Source organism: Palaemon carinicauda, chromosome 8, assembly GCF_036898095.1.
Source record: "Palaemon carinicauda isolate YSFRI2023 chromosome 8, ASM3689809v2, whole genome shotgun sequence".
Taxonomy (NCBI): Eukaryota; Metazoa; Arthropoda; class Malacostraca; order Decapoda; family Palaemonidae; genus Palaemon; species Palaemon carinicauda.
This window is the reverse complement of record NC_090732.1, coordinates 78941433-78959505: the sequence shown is the minus strand read 5'-3', so window position 1 is coordinate 78959505 and position 18073 is coordinate 78941433. Positions and strand designations below refer to the sequence as shown.

At 34.9% G+C, this 18073-nt stretch overlaps 1 long non-coding RNA gene across 1 annotated transcript; it reads left to right on the top strand.

Moving 5' to 3' along the window:
* Positions 1–15065: 15065 nt before the first annotated feature.
* Positions 15066–17158, top strand: LOC137644910 (uncharacterized). Its single transcript, XR_011045233.1, has 2 exons — positions 15066–15371; positions 16875–17158. It is a non-coding gene; the product is annotated as an uncharacterized lncRNA (long non-coding RNA).
* The last annotated feature ends 915 nt before the right edge of the window (positions 17159–18073 follow it).

Here is an 18073-nt window from a genome sequence, read left to right as displayed (position 1 = left end):
CTGAATAAATACTTTTCTTTTTAGAGAAAGTGGCATTTTACGTTTCATAATCTCTTTTTGTTTACCAAAAACTCTTTATCTCATGATTATCCATCTTTCAATTTTGGACTAATATCCAGGGGAAACACTTACTGTCTGTCCTAAGTAGGTATATTAGCACACATCATACTTTGAGTTGCACACAGAATCTCCACAATCTGATGGTTTTCGGGTTAAACAATTAATATACAGTCTTGATATAATTAGTAGTAAGGTTCTTCTATTTAAGGCATCAACTCCATGGAAATTACCAGAGGTATCTTTTTGTAAATACTTTATTAGAGTTAAAAAGAATATGACTGACTTAGAAGACAGGTCTCTTTTTATGGAACATGTTGCAGAACATAAGGGATTGACTTTTATATATACTGATGGCTCCAAATCTGATGCTGGCTTTTGATTTGGGGTACATAGTAATGGTTTTAATTGTAGAGGTGCACTTCCTCTAACAGCTTCAATATTTACTGCAGAACTGCATGACATACTAACCGCTATTGAGATAATGGTGTTGGAGAAGGAGGGTAATTCTACCATTTTTAGTGATGCAAGGAGTGTCCTTCAAGCTTTAGATGTTTTTAATTCTAGTATCCCTCTAGTTTTAAAGATTTTAGAATGACTTTTTATTATTGGACTGAGAGGTATATTAGTTCTATTTTTCGATTTAGTTGGGTTCCAGCACATGTAGGTGTGTCTGGGAATGAGAAGGTAGATTTACTGGCGAAGAATGCTGCATCCGAGTTGCTACCAAGAAGCTATCCCATTCCCTATAATGATTTCCTACCTACCATCAAGAAATTGTTTTATGATAATTGGCAGCAGCAATGGGATAGTCTAGATGGCAATAAAATGAGAGAAATAATAAATGTCATATCTTCTTGAATGTATACCATGATGCCCAGAAAGGGAGAGACGTCTCTATATCATCTCCGCATTAGTCACACTCGGTTGACACACGCGTTTCTGCTAAATGGCCAACACCAATCATATTGCGATGACTGTTTTGTCCCCTTGATAGTGAGACATTTGTTGATTGAATGCCCTACTCATAGTACTGAAAGGAGTACACATCTGTTCGAGGCTGAAGGTGAGGATGGCAGGTTCATCCTTGCCAAGATACTCGGACACGATGTGTCGTACAATAATAGTGGTAGTTTTAAATATATTTCAGATGCAGGCTTTCTGAAAGCCATCTAACTGTTATAAGGATGTTTTTGTTTTTATTGTTTTAAACTAAATAGATATTTATTTATTTATCTATTTATAACAAATAATATCGGCTTCAATGACCTTAGATGTCAGGATGCTAGATAACTCATAATCAATCAATCATTAACATTCTCTAGAGGTTTGTTCATAACTCTTATTTGTTTTCTCTCCATATATATATATATATATATATATATATATATATATATATATATATATATATATATATATATATATATATATATGGAGTATGGAGGAGGTATATCTTAGCAATCTATCTTTGCCAACGGTTATATAATTGGATGAGGAGCTTGGACTAACTAGAATTTTATGTGAGGAGGAAATGCCTCACTAAATCTCGATGAAGTAATTGGTAACAGGGTGAAGGATTGGTTTTAAGGCTTCTACTCCTGATGCCTGACGGTTGATCTTACGGGAATTAATGACATTGGTTAATTAGTTAGTTAGGCACCGCCCATCACCAGAAACTGGCCATCCTTTGATGAATTTAGCCAATGAATCCTCTATGGATTTAGTCAGTCTATGAAAAGCAAAAATGACCGAATGGCCCCCAGTCCCGGGCGTAACAGGGTGATAAGAATCTCCCGATTTACAAATATTAAAGAATTGAAAATTGACAATTGGAATGTTAGAACCATGAATCAGATTAGGAAAAGTTACCAAAAGTGGAGAATTAATTTATGAAATATGGTTTGAAAATCTTGGCCTTAAGTGAAACACGTTGTAAGGCGATTGGTAAAGAAATCTTAGACCAAGGCAATTCCTATCACTCCTCAGGAAGAGCAGATGGTGTTGAAAGAGAAGGGGTAGGTATGATAATGACACTAAGAACAGAAAAGGCATTAACGGAATGTAGAGCTGTAAACATTAGACTGTTACATACAAAGTTTAAATCAAACCAGTGCAATATGAGTATTATAGTTTGCTATGCACTAACATTTGATTCCCCTTAAAAAAGAAAAGATGAATGCTATGAAGAACTGCAGAGTATAATAGATGAGATCTCAGAGAGATATATGAAAATTGTGATTAGTGACTTCAATAAAATTGGAAGTAATAATAAAGGTAGAGAGAATGTGATGGGTGCTGCGGGTTTTAGCGAATTTGCAAATGAAAATGTGGCACTTTTTATATGTTTTTATTCAACAAACCATCTTCATATTATAAGGTTCTCTTTTTTTTATCACAAGGACATCCATAAATACACATGGACTTCACCATGTGGAAAAATCTATTAGATCACAAAGCTATGATTAAGAGAGAAGGAGGTCTCTAAGAAATTTAAGAAGCTAGAGAGGTCCAGATATTGGTAGTGATCACCAGTTCCTCATTGCTACACTATCAGCCAGTTGATAGTGAAGGTTTGGGACATGAAGTTAGAAGGAGAAAACCATGGAAATCAAATACTTGGGAAGAGAAAGGCAGAAATTGAATGTTGAAAGTTTTTGAGGAGGTAATGAAAATTATGAGCTAGACCATGCTAAGTATTCTAATAATGATAGTGAGGTCAAAAGAAAGCCAAGGAATGATTGGAGAGAATATTTAGACAAGAAAGGGGATGAAGCTGACAAAGCTATGAATTCAGGGAGTAGCTATGGGTTAAGAATTGCTCATAGAATTATTAATGAAATCTCTACTGGGGCAAAGGAGAGGAGACATATACTCATCAAGAAGAGAGATGGATCTGTTATAACAACAGAAAATGAAGAAAGGCAACATTGGATGGACCATTTTACTGAGGTCATGAATAGCAGATATGAAGGGAATAATTTGATTGATATACCTACTAAGAAGGAAAAAAAGTTAACACTATAAGAGAAAGATCCTCGAAGCAGCAACAGACATAAATAAGTTATATCGTCTCCTGAATGGTATAATGGGAAATGTAAAAGAAAAGAAGCTACCTGATGGATACAGTGACCAGGAATTAGCAAATAATTTTCTAGTATCCTTTAAAAACAAAATTGAAAACATAACCAGATCATTTGTAAATACTCAACATCAGATTAATGATACACCAGGCACACAGACAATATTAATACGATTTAACCACATAACATAAGATGACAATATCCTATGCCAATATCTGAAGTAATTGGAGAGAAAGACTTCTAGTCTAGCCGAAATAATAATGAGAATAGCAAATGCAAGCATTGATGAATGTAAGTTTCCTAAATCTGAGAAAATGGCTATAGTCACACCAGTTCTGAAAAAAATTCACTGGACTACCAGGAATTAAGCTCATATAGACCTATTTCAAATCTATCCTTTGTCTCAAAAGTGCTTGAATATGTAATTCTTGAACAACTAGTCAGCCACTTAAAAGTAATAGAAGCTTTGCCTGACAACCAATCTGCTTACAGAAAACTATACTCTACGGAGACAGCCATCTGCTCTGTTGTAAATGATGTGCTAGAAATGATGGATGAAAATAGATGTGGTATCTTAATACTGCTCGATCTCAGTGCTGCTTTTGATACAGTGGTGCATGAACTACTACTAAATGATCTACGGTCCATCGGCGTTGAAGATCAAGCCTTCGAATACCTTAAAGACTACTTAGTTGGTAAAAATTACTGTGTACAAATTGGAAAATCTTATTCATCATATGAACCCTTAAACAGAGGGGCACCCCAGGGGAGTGTACCTGGTCCAATCTTATTCTGCATCTATACTATTGGTCTATCGAAAATGCTACAAAGGCATGGCGTGAAGTTTAAACTATTTGCAGATGACACACAAATTTACTTCTCCATAAATGATATACATGACACTACTGAAACTCTAAACCGAATCCTTGATAGTGTTAGAGAATGGATGATATTTAAACAACTAAAATCAAATGAGAACAAAACTGAATTCATGGTGGTGGACAAGAGAAACGGCGTGAGATCTAGGTGTATTTCTTGACTGTAACCTGTCTCTAAATGCCCAAATAAATAATGTAATAAAAACTGCTGGTTATCATCTAAGAAATATTGCGTTTATAAAAAAGTACCTGGACGAAAATTCTGTAAAGAAACTTGTGATAAACTGTGTTATTACCAGGACTGACTACTGCAACTCTATCTACTACAATTTACCAAAAGTGCAACTTAAGAAATTACAAAACATAATAAACATAGGAGCAAGACTGATAAAAGGTGTCCCACCTTGAGAAAGGATCACCCCCATACTAATCGATTTACACTGGCTGCCGATTAAAGCGAGAATTGAATTTAAAATATGAACAATAATCCACCAAGTTATCAGAACCGGGCATCCAAAATACTTAAGAGAATTGCTTCATATTGCACAGTCAACAAATCGTGTCAAAACGGGAATAGTTACAGATGGCTTCAAACTGTTGGAACCTAGATTTATGTCCACTTTAGGCTCCAGAGCCTTTAAATATGCGGCCCCGAGACTAAATAATAAGCTCCCACGAAACATTCGAATGATTGAAGACATTAAGGCTTTCAAGAGGAAACTGAAGGCTCTTATGAATGAATTCAGTGTGTTTGAAGTCAAAGCTATCATTAAAAAAATTTAAAGGATGGAAATCCCCCTGGATACAATGGAATAACTACTGAGATGATATTGGCCGAAAATTAAGTGACTCCCACATTACTTACATGATCATTTTGTAGAATGTGGTGTGAAGAGGCAAAGCCTGATTAATGGGAGCTAGGAGTGTTCGTGAAAGTAACAAAAAAAGGTGATCTGGCTGATTGCAATAATTACAGAGGTATCACACTTACATCACTCGTCATGAAAATATATTGTATGCTAATTCTAAAGACACTAGAGAGAAAGATTGACGAAAATCTGGGAGATGAACAAGCAGGATTTAGAAAATGTAGAAGTTGTACTGACCAAATTTTCATTTTAAGACATCCACTTTTGATGGCATTTGTGGACTATGAAAAAACCTTTGATAATGTGCACCGGACAATTTTGTGGAGAGTCCAGCATTATTATGGAGTTCTTCTCAAATATGTAAATTTGATTAAGTCTGTTCATGAGCATAGCAAATGCAAAGTTGATAATAGTGGAATCCTAACATTTGAATTTCCAGTGAACAATGGAGTACTTCAAGAGAAAGTATTGTCATAAATGTTGTTTATCCTCCTCATGGATTTTGCAATGCATAGAACAGTTGGGGATGGTGGAGAAGGATTGGAGTGGATTGATAACAATAAGTTAGCTGTCCTATAGTATGCTGATGACCCTGTCCTTATTAGCAGAACACCACAGGACTTCCAAAACTTGCTTACCAGAATGCATGAAATATTACAGGAGGTTCGGCTCAAGATAAATAAAAGAAAGACAGAGATGATGAGAACGGAATATGCAATGAAAGATGAAATAGCATTGGAAGGAGAAAGGATTAAAGAGGTGGAATCATTTAAATATTTAGGAACTATGACCTCTAATAAAAGATTTTTAGAAATTGAGTTTAATGAAAGATGGAAAAAAGCCAATCAGACAATGGCTACGTTAAGTAAAATTTGGAAATCAAATCGCCTGAAATTGCATATAAAAATTAAGCTATATATCAGTTTAGTGATATCGGTGTTACTGTATGGACATGAGTCGTGGTATGACAATGAAACAATATCCAACATATTTCTTAGATTTGAGATCAAAGCCCTCAGAATAGATTGGGAGTTTAATGGCAGAACAGGATTAGAAACAAAACTATAAGAGAGATTACCCAAGTTCCATATGTGGATAAGATCACGGTGAGGGGTAGGTAGAGATGGTTTGGGCATGCTCTTTGTGCTCCCAAAAAGAGATTAGTTCAACAAACCTTCAAATGGGCTCTACGAGACACTAGGAGAGTTGGAAGACCCAGGCCTACATGTCTGAGGACTATGAAGAGTGAAGTAGGAGATAATGAATGAAGGAGTATTGATTTAAAAGTTCAGGATAGAGACGACTAGCGAAAAATAACCGAGGCCCTTTTGCGTCAATAGATGTAGGAGGAGATGATATATATATATATATATATATATATATATATATATATATATATATATATATGTATTATATATACATATATATATATGTATATATATGTATATATATACTGTATATATATATATATATATATATATATATATATATATATATATATATATTTATATATATATATATATATATATATATATATATGTGTGTGTGTGTGTGTGTGTGTGTGTGTGTATAAGATAATACTGGTAGGACCATCTGATTGAATTCTTATCTTAGGATCTCTTCTATTACACTCTGCAGTTAAGCTCTTCATAGTATTCATGGAACATCTTTCTTGGAGAAAGTAGTATTTTACGTTTCATAATCTCATTTTGTTTACCAAATGTTCTCCACCCCAAGCTCATCTTTCTTTTAACTTCCGCCCCATGTCCTAGGGAAACACTGCCTGTCCTAAGTAAGTAGGTCATCCATAACACCTATTTGTTGTCTCTTTATTTTCATTGAGCATTATCTTAGTTTTAATCATATTCATTTTCAGTCATACATTTCTGTTTTCTCTTTTCAAATTTTCAATCATCATTTGCATTTCCTCCCATGATTCACTAAACACAATTATGGTATCTGCAATTCTTGAGTTGTTTACTATTCCTCATAAATATCAATTTTTACATTTTCCCAATCTAATTTTTTTTTAAATTCTATTAGGCATGCTTTGAACAATTTAGGAGAGATGGGCTCTCTCTGTCTACCTCCTTTCTAAATCGGAATTTAATCACGATCTTTATGTAGTTTTAGGATTGCGGTGCTTCCCGTACAGATATCTTCGTGCTCTAACATAAGATTCATTTATTCCTTATCCTTAAAGAGCTTTCATTACTGCTGAAGTTATGACAGAACCAAATCTTTCTCATAGTCTATAAATGTCATACATATTGGTTTATCATACTCTGTTGATTTTCCATTAGCTAGTTAATTACATGGATATGGTCAGTTGTTGAATACCCACTTCTGAAGCCTGCTGCTCTCTTGGTTGAATAAAGTCTAGCAGTCTTTCTATTCGACCTAATATGATCTTTGTAAATATTTCCTATATCACTGAAATTAAAGTTACTGGGCAGTAATTTTTCAGGTCTTTTGTGTCTTCCTTTTTGTGAATTAGTATATTTTTTTTTTCAAGCTGTATGTATAGAGCATTCGTGCAGATATTCCGTGTAAATTTCAGTAAGTTTTACTACTATGAAATCTCCCCATCTATGATTAAATCAATTGTTAGGCCATATTCTCCTGCTGCTTTGCATCTTCTCATGCCTTTTAATGCTATCTTTACTTCTCCTACCGTTACTTTTGGTACCGGTTCATGTGTTTCATTATTTCTATTGGCAAAGCTATTTCTTATATCACTATTGTATAGCATTTTATAGAAATTCTCTGCAATTTTCATTACTCTATCTCTTTTGTTGATGATATATCCATTTTTATCCTTTAAAGCCAAAATCTGTTGGCGTTCTGTTCCAAGACTTCTTTTCATCAATTTGATGCTTCTTTCTTTCTTTGGTGTTTCCTCTTATTTGGTCTACTTGTCTTTAAGAATGTCTTGAATTATTATTTTGCTTATTGTTCTATGTAATTATACACACCATAATATATATTCATACAAACATATTATACATACATACATACATATATATATATACATATATATATATATATATATATATATATATATATATATATATATATATATATAAATAAATAAATATATATATATATATATATATATATATATATATATATATATATATATATATATACATATATATATATATATATATATATATATATATATATATATATATATATATATATATACTGTATACTTTTTTAACTATAATACTAGTAAATAAACCACCAGCTCCCATCTGTTCTGTTTAAAAACATGGGCTACATGATTAAACAACAAAAAGAACTCATAGGGACAAGACTGCTCATTTGAACATCATGACCTATTTTAAGAAATTTCTATAAGGAGAGTTTTGCAGGCACTAATGTCCTTGCAACAGTCAAACTACACGCTAGGTAACACATGATATTTTCAACACGTGCATTCAAATGTTTTGCCAACAAATGTTATAAAACTTTAGATAATATAATGGGGGAGTTATAAAAATGGAACGTTAATTGACAGGGGTATGGCTATCAAAAGTTCAAATACCTAATGGAATAGCATTACCAGTTCTCCAAAGAGTGCAAAAGGTACTTCTTATATGTAACTTAAAAGAATTTGAATACAATATAGGAGTTAATTAATCAGTTTTCAGCTAAAAAAGTAGATATTTGGGTCTACCACTCCATAACCTTTAAGATTAAATGAAATATTCAAAGTTTCAGGGACTAGACAGCTAAAATAAACAGTTTAGCTTCATGAAAACAGGAACAAGGTATAACGAGTTTTTCACTGCTCAAACACATCAGTCTAAACAGCTTAACCTTGCCTTTCATTGAATCCTCTATACTTGTATCCAATACATACACTACAATCTCCCTCTATCTTCAGAAAGAAAACTTTGACCGACCCAAATACCAATTATGAATTATTACTTCCTGAGAGTTTCTAAGATTAGTGTAAGGGTGAAATTTCTCTTTCATTATCCTGCCTTTTTACAAAAATTTCTTTGCACTCTCTCACAACTGGAAAAATTCTCATGTTTACGTATAAAGATAGTTTTTACCCGCGAAAAGCACAAAAATAAATCAAACCTCTCAAATGGAAAGGAACAAATATAGAGCAGTCCATCGTTACTAATAAACAACATACTTATAAGTTTGTTGATAGTAAAATAATATAGTTGTGTGATATTGCTAACCAGGTCAGTCTTGGACTTTGAATACTTTGCCACTTGTCAGGCCCGTCAGATGAGGATTCAGGGCTGCAGGGATCTCTTTTCTGATATGTTGCTGCAAGTACATTGTTGTCCACACTCATTCTCCAGACCAAACAGTCGTTAGCAAGGTTTCCAGGTCAGCTGGCAGAATTTTTTATTTCTTTAATATTGACTAAGTCATTTTGGCGTCCATTTTTTTAGATGTCCACATAAAATTTGTTTTGGGATTCGTTTCATAGTCATACACATCATGTGACCAAGTTAGCGTTGCTGGCGTTTGGGAAACACGACATATATGCATGTTCATCCCGTTCTTTCCAGAATCTGTGTGTGCAGAATCCAATCTTGTCAGGAAAGGCCCATAGTTTTCTGCAAACAGGATATACGAAAATTTTAAAGTCGCTTGAGATGGCTCAGATAGGATCTTTGCTGCTGTAGCTGAAGTTCAATGGATTACCACCCAATTTCCAAACTCCCATATTATCTAAAGGTTTTGAACGTCTATTGGCCAAACGTCTTCATAGGTTTGCTGAAGGTAATCATCTGTTCCCTAGTTTGCCATTTGGTTTTCGCAAAGGCCTTGGAACATGTGATGCCCTTCTTACAATCTCCAATGCTGTACAGAAATCCCTTGATTGTCGTCAGGAAGTTCATATGATTGGCCTTGATTTTAGTGCTGCCTTTGACCGTGTTAATCATGAGGCCCTTGTTTTCGAACTTGAATAGTTGGGAATGGGTGGTTAGTTTCATAGCATTATTATTGAATTTTTAAGTAATAGATCGCAAAGAGTTGTTGTTGATGGGCACCATTGTGAGTATATGAATGTGATATCTGGTGTTTCTCAGGGTAGTGTTCTTGGCCCATTAATTTTTATAATATATACACATGATATGTGGTTTGGCCTAGAAAACAAGCTTGTTGCATATGCAGATGATACTACACTCTTTGCATCAATTCCATCTCCTGAATGTAGATCTGGGGTTGCTGAATCCCTTAATAAAGATCTAGCTAAAATTAGTGCTTAGTGCAAATTATGGGGCATGAAGTTGAATACTAACAAAACTCTAAGTATGACTGTAAGAAGATCAAGGACAGTGGCTCCTCAACATTCAGATCTAAGCATTGACAATGTTTCTTTAACTCTGTAAGACTTTTAAAATTTCAGGTGATTCACGGCAGCAAATTTACTTTTGAAAAACAGATTAGGTCTGTCTTCTTCAATTAGACAAAAACTTGACTTATCGAGAAAATCTTTCAAGATTTTCAGTGATCAATCTAATCTGAAGAAGTATTTTAATTCTTTCATTTCACATAGTTTCGAGTATTGTTCTCCTGTCTGGTCATCTGCTGCTCATTCTCATTTTAATTTTTTGGACAGGAACTTATAATATATTTCTTATTCCTGATCTAGATATTAATCTCTGGCCCCGTCGTTCAATTAGTTCGTTTTGCCTATTGCATAGGATTTTTCATACTTTACATTCAGATCTTCCGGGACAGTTCCATCCTGTTCATAATACTAGGTATGCAGTTAATTCTAATAGTTAGGCCTGCTCTATCATGAGACTCAATGCTACACAGAATTATAGAAGTTTTATTCCAGCTTTGACCAAGATGTGGAATGATCATCCTAATCGGGTAGTTGAATCGGTAGAACTTTCAAAGTTCAAACTTACAGCAAATATTTTTATATTGAACAGGCTGACACAAGTCTTTTTATAGCATCTTGCTTTTCCAACTAGGGTTGTAACTTAGCTAATACTACTACTACTACTACTACTACTACTACTACTACTACTACTACTACTACTACTACTAATAATAATAATAATAATAATAATAATAATAATAATAATAATAATAATAAAAATAATAATAATAATAATAATAATAATAATAATAATAATAATAATATAGAGAAGATTGAGATATATACTGCTTTATATACTTTGATTTTACTTGCCAGTTTCGGATATTTGTTCTGAAAACCCTGGTCCTCAGACTGCCAGAAGACATGAAGCCTAGCTTATTTTATCAAACACCCTTATGTTGATCTCAGTAGTGGCTGAAACAATGATTCCTAGGTATTTGAATCATTGAACAGGGAAGATGGACACATTGTGATTTGGTTTCGTTGATTGTACTGTGGCTTTAGTTTTCTTGCATTTATCTGTAAACAAAGTTCTTTACATACTGAAGATAGTGTTTAAAATGTGTAGCATTGACTCTGCACTGTAAGCCAAAATGGCAGCACCCATTACAAGTCAATAACTATCAAAATTATGTTTTTATATGGGGGTGTAACCATCTGATATTGAATCACTACCGTTCATTCGCTATTATATTTGAACCCCGTATTTTACTCGAATCTTTTGCTGTAATGAAATATTTATTGAAAAGGACAGGGGCTAGAACATCACCCTACTTTATTCCCATTTCTACAAAGAAAGATGGGGATACCAAACCGCCAATAATGACTTTTGCTGCCACGGTGGAATGAAAGAGCTGAAGTAATTTGTGAAATTTGCTCGGAGTTCCACATTTTGCAAGTATCTTCCATAGAAGTTCACAAGGTATTGTGTCAAAGGAGTTTGGTCATATTTTACGTCATTTACACCCTTCCAGAGTATTCTAAAGATACTACTTTCATTTTTAGCTAATATATGGGCACTTTATCAAACTGCTTTTTGATGGAGAACCATACAAAATTAGGTTATATTTAATTTATTGTTTACTTAACTATGGATTTGGAGGATATTTTCATCAGTGTACCTGATTGACAATATTATGGTCATTCGGACCTGATGTTAAATTTAGCTGAAACCAAGACACGTTTCATAATAATTTTTCTATTCCATGCAACCGTTCCACTGTTCACAGTGTATTGGTAGCATTTATCTCATAATTATAAAAAGCAGTCGGAACTTCCTACAAATATATCATTCTTTAATTCATAAGACATTAACTATCGCATATGAAAATCATGAAAAGGTTTGTAAGACTGCCTTTAGCTTTGAAGATGATGATATAAAAACCAAAAATCTAGATCTGTTATTCAGTTTGAAAATTGTTCTCTGCTGCATCCGGGGAACAATAACTATGCCACTATGCTATGAAGTAAATAACCTCTAAGACTCCAATTACAAAATATACAAATGTAATCTTTAAAATAAACTATGTCAATGGCAGCAATCAAATTTCACTTAAAAAGTTCCGCAATTTACATCGATTTAGGTTGCCTTTTGAACTAGTTAAATCTTTAATACATATCTGACTATCCTATAAACAAAAAAACTTGTTTTTAGCAAAAACAATTTATAATGAGGGATTACTGCAATAATAGATATAAGCATATTAAACAAGCAACTTAGAAAAACCTAACAATTAAATTTTGTGAGAAAATAATAATGTTCTTAAATTTATACTGATTTGTTTGCTTGAATGGTTTTCACAAAAAATAATTTTATTAAAAGAGCTTACACCGAGAAACAAAATGAAAATTGTGATCAGAAGAATGTTAAAAGTCAAAGGTCGTACTTATCAACGCTACTGTTTTTAACCAGGTTAGGAATTTTCACTATCAGCTAATTAAGGAATGATAGTGTACCCTCATATATGTAGATGGAGGCTCCCATAATTCCATCATTCAAGAATTTTAGTAATATTATGAAGATTGATTTTGAATATTGAGTCTCGTCCAACATATCAAAAATCATTATTGGTCTGACAGCTAAATTTAGCACAATTCTGGTTTCAGCACAGGGAGCGATTACACAGCATTAAAACAAAAATTCTTATCATCATTGTAAGTTCTTGGACTGGGGGATTAAGATCATTAACCATTTAAAAGTTAGTGCGATATCTAGCCACCTAATAGCTCCCATTACCATTTTATGAATACAATTTGAGAGACTATGACCATTGCGGTAAAATAGTCGGAAAGAACAAGTAATTTAGACACTGGCTTCATATGTGATAGAAGTGAGACAAAACTACGTTCAAAACATTTCCAACTGCAACAAAACCAGGCTTCTGAAACAGCTGCAAACAATCGATAGATTGATAGAAATCCTGAGCAAACTTATAGTAATTATCAGTAACACCTGAGGTGTCATGAGGAATCCAGAGATAACAGAAGAGGCTTAAAGTTAAGGCATTGGACCGAACACATTTTCATTTTCATTATACTCCCAGACGTTAAATTTGCTAAAAAGATATATGCACCAGTGCCATGATATAATAATAAAAAAACAATACAATATAACAGTAGTATAGAGATAGTATTCTATACTTTCCAAGAATAAAAGAAAAAACAAACTGTAAAGTTCCTATGACAGAAAACTTTCCATTAAATTTGAAGATTTTAGATACCCTGAATTCTTTATTAACACAAATTAGGAGTACGCAGATTCTCATACAGATGACTCGTGTTAGAGGCATTATCTTCAGACCATAAGATATCAAACCATCATACTAAAGACATAGTTAACTATCATACTTAAAACAGGGTAAACGAGTGTTAAACTTTAATATCATATCAAATTTCAATATCAATTCTTAAAAACAGGAAATTCTATTAAAAACCCTCAGTTCTCTAGTTATCTGACTAAGATATACTTTGGAGATCTTGATTAGCCAGCTAATTGCCGCACGAGACATACAATTGCATCCCAAGTGTGAATCCCTTTGAAAATATGGTAAGACTACGACAGCTGTAAGGCCAAAGAGTCATAAAAATGTTTGACCCACTAAAAAGGGCCTCATTATCTCTATCATACGTAATGAGATAATTGGTTAAACCTCAAACAACGTTTACATCAGGTATGGGCAATTGTTTGCCGACTGAAAGCTACATTTTAATATAGCTCGATACACACATTCCTGATTATGGCTCCCTATGCTGATTTTTTGCTCCCAATGCTGTTTTTTGTTCCATCGTAAAAAAATTGCCGATTTTCCTAGATTATGTGCGATTGGAGGGGCCAGGCCGAAGATCGAAGTCACAGGCGCAAAATCTGGAATAATCGGGGACCACGCTACGACTGTATTACGACTGTCGAATCAGTATTATGATTACGTTTCGATGATTGTAAAGGTTTACGATGATTGGTTGTGTGCTAGGGAAATTAGGCCAAGCCCCTTAACAATGTTCGGGAAGTTGTGTGTATGGTGACAGTGAACTGAAGTTGCCACAAACAGCAGAAGAGTGGGAGCAGGTGGCCCAACGGTACGAAGAACACTGGAACCTGCCACATTGTATTGGTGCCATTGACGGAAATAGCATTCATCTTCGCAGCCCAGCACTAGGTGGCAGCTACTACTACAACTACAAGAAGTTTTATTCAACTGTGTTGCTGGCCATTGTTGATGCAGCATACAAGTTCATGTACGTTGAAGTTTGTGCCATAGGGTCCGAATCTCATGGTGGTGTCTTCGCTAGAACCCAGCTTGCTGGTCTTCTGGACAGAATTGAGGCTCAACCCCCGAAACCCAAAGTGTTATCCAAGGATCCAACAGGGCCACCTACAGAGTATTTCTTTGTTGGTGATGATCCATTCTCACTTCGCACCTACCTCATGAAGCCACACCCCAACGGAGCCCTTACGAGAGAAGAGAAAATCTATAACTATTATTATTATTATTATTATTACTATCCAAGCTACAACCCTAATTGGAAAAGCAAGATGCTATAAGCCCAGGGGCTCCAATAGGGAAAAATAGCCCAGTGAGGAAAGGAAATAAGGAAATAAATAACTGAAGAGAACAAATTAACAATAAATCATTCTAAAAAAAGTAATGTCAAAAGAGATATATCATATATAAACTATTAACAACGTCAACAACAAATATGTTATATATATAAACTATAAAAAGACTCATGTCCGCCTGGTCAACAAAAAAGCATTTGCTCCAACTTTGAACTTTTGAAGTTCTACTGATTCAACAACCCGATTAGGCCCAGACTGACAGTGGAGAATGCCTTTTGCATTCTGACCAACTGCTTTTGAGTCCTTCCCACCTCTATATGCCTCAAACCAGACCGTGTAGAGGCTGTTGTCATGGCCACCTGCATTCTACACAACATTTTGAGTCACCAGGTAAATCATCGAAGGTGCATGGAGGGCGGACCCACCCGTCGGAAATGCCCTACCAATGACACGGAACAGGGCCACCCAGTTAGCCAGGAATCAGCGGGACTACCGAAGAAGTACTTCAACTCACCCTAAGGGGCAGTGCCTTGGCAGAACAAATCAATCTCCTAATAGGTAAGATTACATTTCACTGTTTCCGTTTAGTGTGAATGCCTATGGCAGTGAATTAATCCCTGAAGGATGTTTTAAGTTTCATAGGATATAAAAGATACTGTGATTCAAATATGCAAGCTTCATTAACATACTATGTTTTGGGCTTATTTCACTGTCACTGGCACAAAAATTTTGATAGTGGTTATTGTTTCTATAGGTTTGTTTTGTAGTTTGGAATATTTATGATTTAGTTAATATGTTATCAATAGTATTTCTCTTCTTTTAAGTACTGTTCTTCAACTTATTATTATCAATATTATTATTAATAACCTTCTTCGTTATTCTTATTATTTTTCTTTAAAGTCTTATTTTATTCAATTTCCTTCTAGTTTATATTACTATTTTCATATCTTTGATATATTTGTTTGTACCTTTAGTATTAATAACCTTCTTCGTTAGTCTTATTATTTTTCTTTAAAGTCTTATTTCATTTAATTTCCTTCTTGTTTATTTTCATATCTTAAGTATATTTTTTGTACCTTATAACATTAAATGGTTAATAATATATTGGAGTTAAAACACTAGTGACATTTCTACTTCTATTTATTAATAAAATAACAATAAGTACAATCTTACAATATAAAAAAATATACATATTCTCAAAAGTAAATTACATTTTACATATTCTTCTGTGACTGTGTTTTTGTGGGGTTCATGGCACAGCTGCTTGTCGATGGGTTTGGCCTATGTGGTAAGGTGAACAGCCCCTGCATAAAACTGTTGCTGGGAAGGCTGACATTTAGGTCAGGCACAGGTGGTCTGACCGCCGGTGTGGAGCACATGGGCCTCAGCACCTCCGACAGTGTGGCATATTGGTTGGGGGTGATGGTGAGAGGCACTTGGTCCACGGAGGGAGCCAGTGGGGCTGGTATAGTGGCGGGCTGTGGGGGAGGCTGTGGGGCAGACTGTCGTTTATCTAAGTTGTAGAAGGTATTTAGGAGGAGATCTGCTTCGTCAGGCTCCCCACCCCTCTGTTGTGCAGCAGAAAACCTTTTGATGACTGCCACCGCCTCCATCTTCAACAGATGACTCAACGCTCCCCCTAAGCCTGCGGCGTCTTGAGCATAGCACTGGAACAAAGTCTTTCAATGCTCCACCTCTGGGTTTCTGATCACCAAAGCTGCTGCCTCCTTCAGGGTATCGCGGGTGGCAGTCGCGTCCTTTATTAACTATGGGAAGGGAAGATAAACATTAGGAGACAATATAAACATATTTTAAAAATGTTCATAATAATTGCAAGTCTTTTGACTGAAAATTAATAGCTTCTAAAGATAAACATACTTGAAAACATGTCAGTAAACATTACAAGTAGTTTAACTGAAAATTAATAGCTTCTGTACATATCAACATATTTGAAAACATGCCAGTAAACATTGTAATTAGTTTAACTGAAAATTAGTAACTATTATAGATATGCAAGTACTTTGCTGGAAAATTAATAGCTACGTACTTTTTCTATTCCAGCAGCTCTTGATTTCTGTTTCGTCTGCCTGGGCTGGGCGATGGCGGGGGTGGCAGCAATCTCCTAGATGGGCTCCTCGTCCATTGCTGGTTTGTCACCAGGGATGGCACCAGGGTCGGCACCGGGGTTGGCACCAATGATGGCAACAGCCAAATCGGCAGGAGGGGCAGCAGCAGAGGCAGGAGACTGGAAGATGTATAAAAAGAAATTATTGGATAGACATGTAGACAGTACCTGATATCATGTATATGTATATGTATATTATGTATATTAAATTTATAATATATTTCATTGTGTTTGGAGACTGCATATCCATAAATAATTACTAAACAAATTATTTGTCTTTAAACGAAAAAGACAAATAGTAATTAAAATGATAATAACAGTATTAATATTAATATTAGTAATGTAATAATATTTAGTAATCATAATAATGAGAATGATATTGGAAAAAATAATAACAGTAAGAATGATTATCATAATATTGAAAATAATAATGATAATGATAATTATAATAATATTAAAAAAAATCATTAATACTAATAATATTGATAATAACAATAACAGTAACAATAACAATCATGATAAACAAATTTTTTAATAACCATTAAAAATAACATATCAATTGTTCTTTGTACGTAGTGCACTTTCGAAGTTAAAGTTCAATTACTGACACAGCACTCGACATTACCTAATCACATATGGCAAACCTAGGACCCTGGGCTTCCTCTGTCGAATTATGTGGGGCTTCAGGAAGTGGAATGTCCGGAGAATCCCCTTCTCCCTCTCGGTGGGCCTCACTGCTCCCTGGCCACTCTTCTCCTTGCTGAGGCGGCCAAATCGGGTCCGGGTGGTTGTCAGCCACTGTTCCAGCTCTAGGCCAGTGATTGGTGTGGGTCAAGGCTCTTCTCACATCTTCTCCGTGACAGCCTGCTTCTTGGCCTTATTCCTGTAGTCCAGAAGGCCTGTGTTGTACAGGAAAGGGAAGTCGAACTCCAGCCAGTCTTCCAGCCGGCGTTTGGTTTCCTCAGGCAGAATAACCTGTACGGACTTCCTCTTCCTTTTTTGGCTTGGTAGATCTCCTGTTCTTCCACTTCCCCCTCGTCATCAACCTCCGTCAGTGACTGCTCAAGGATTTCAACCTCGTGCTCCTCCAGGTTTATCACCATATCCTGATCGTCTCCAATGACATTCAGTGTTG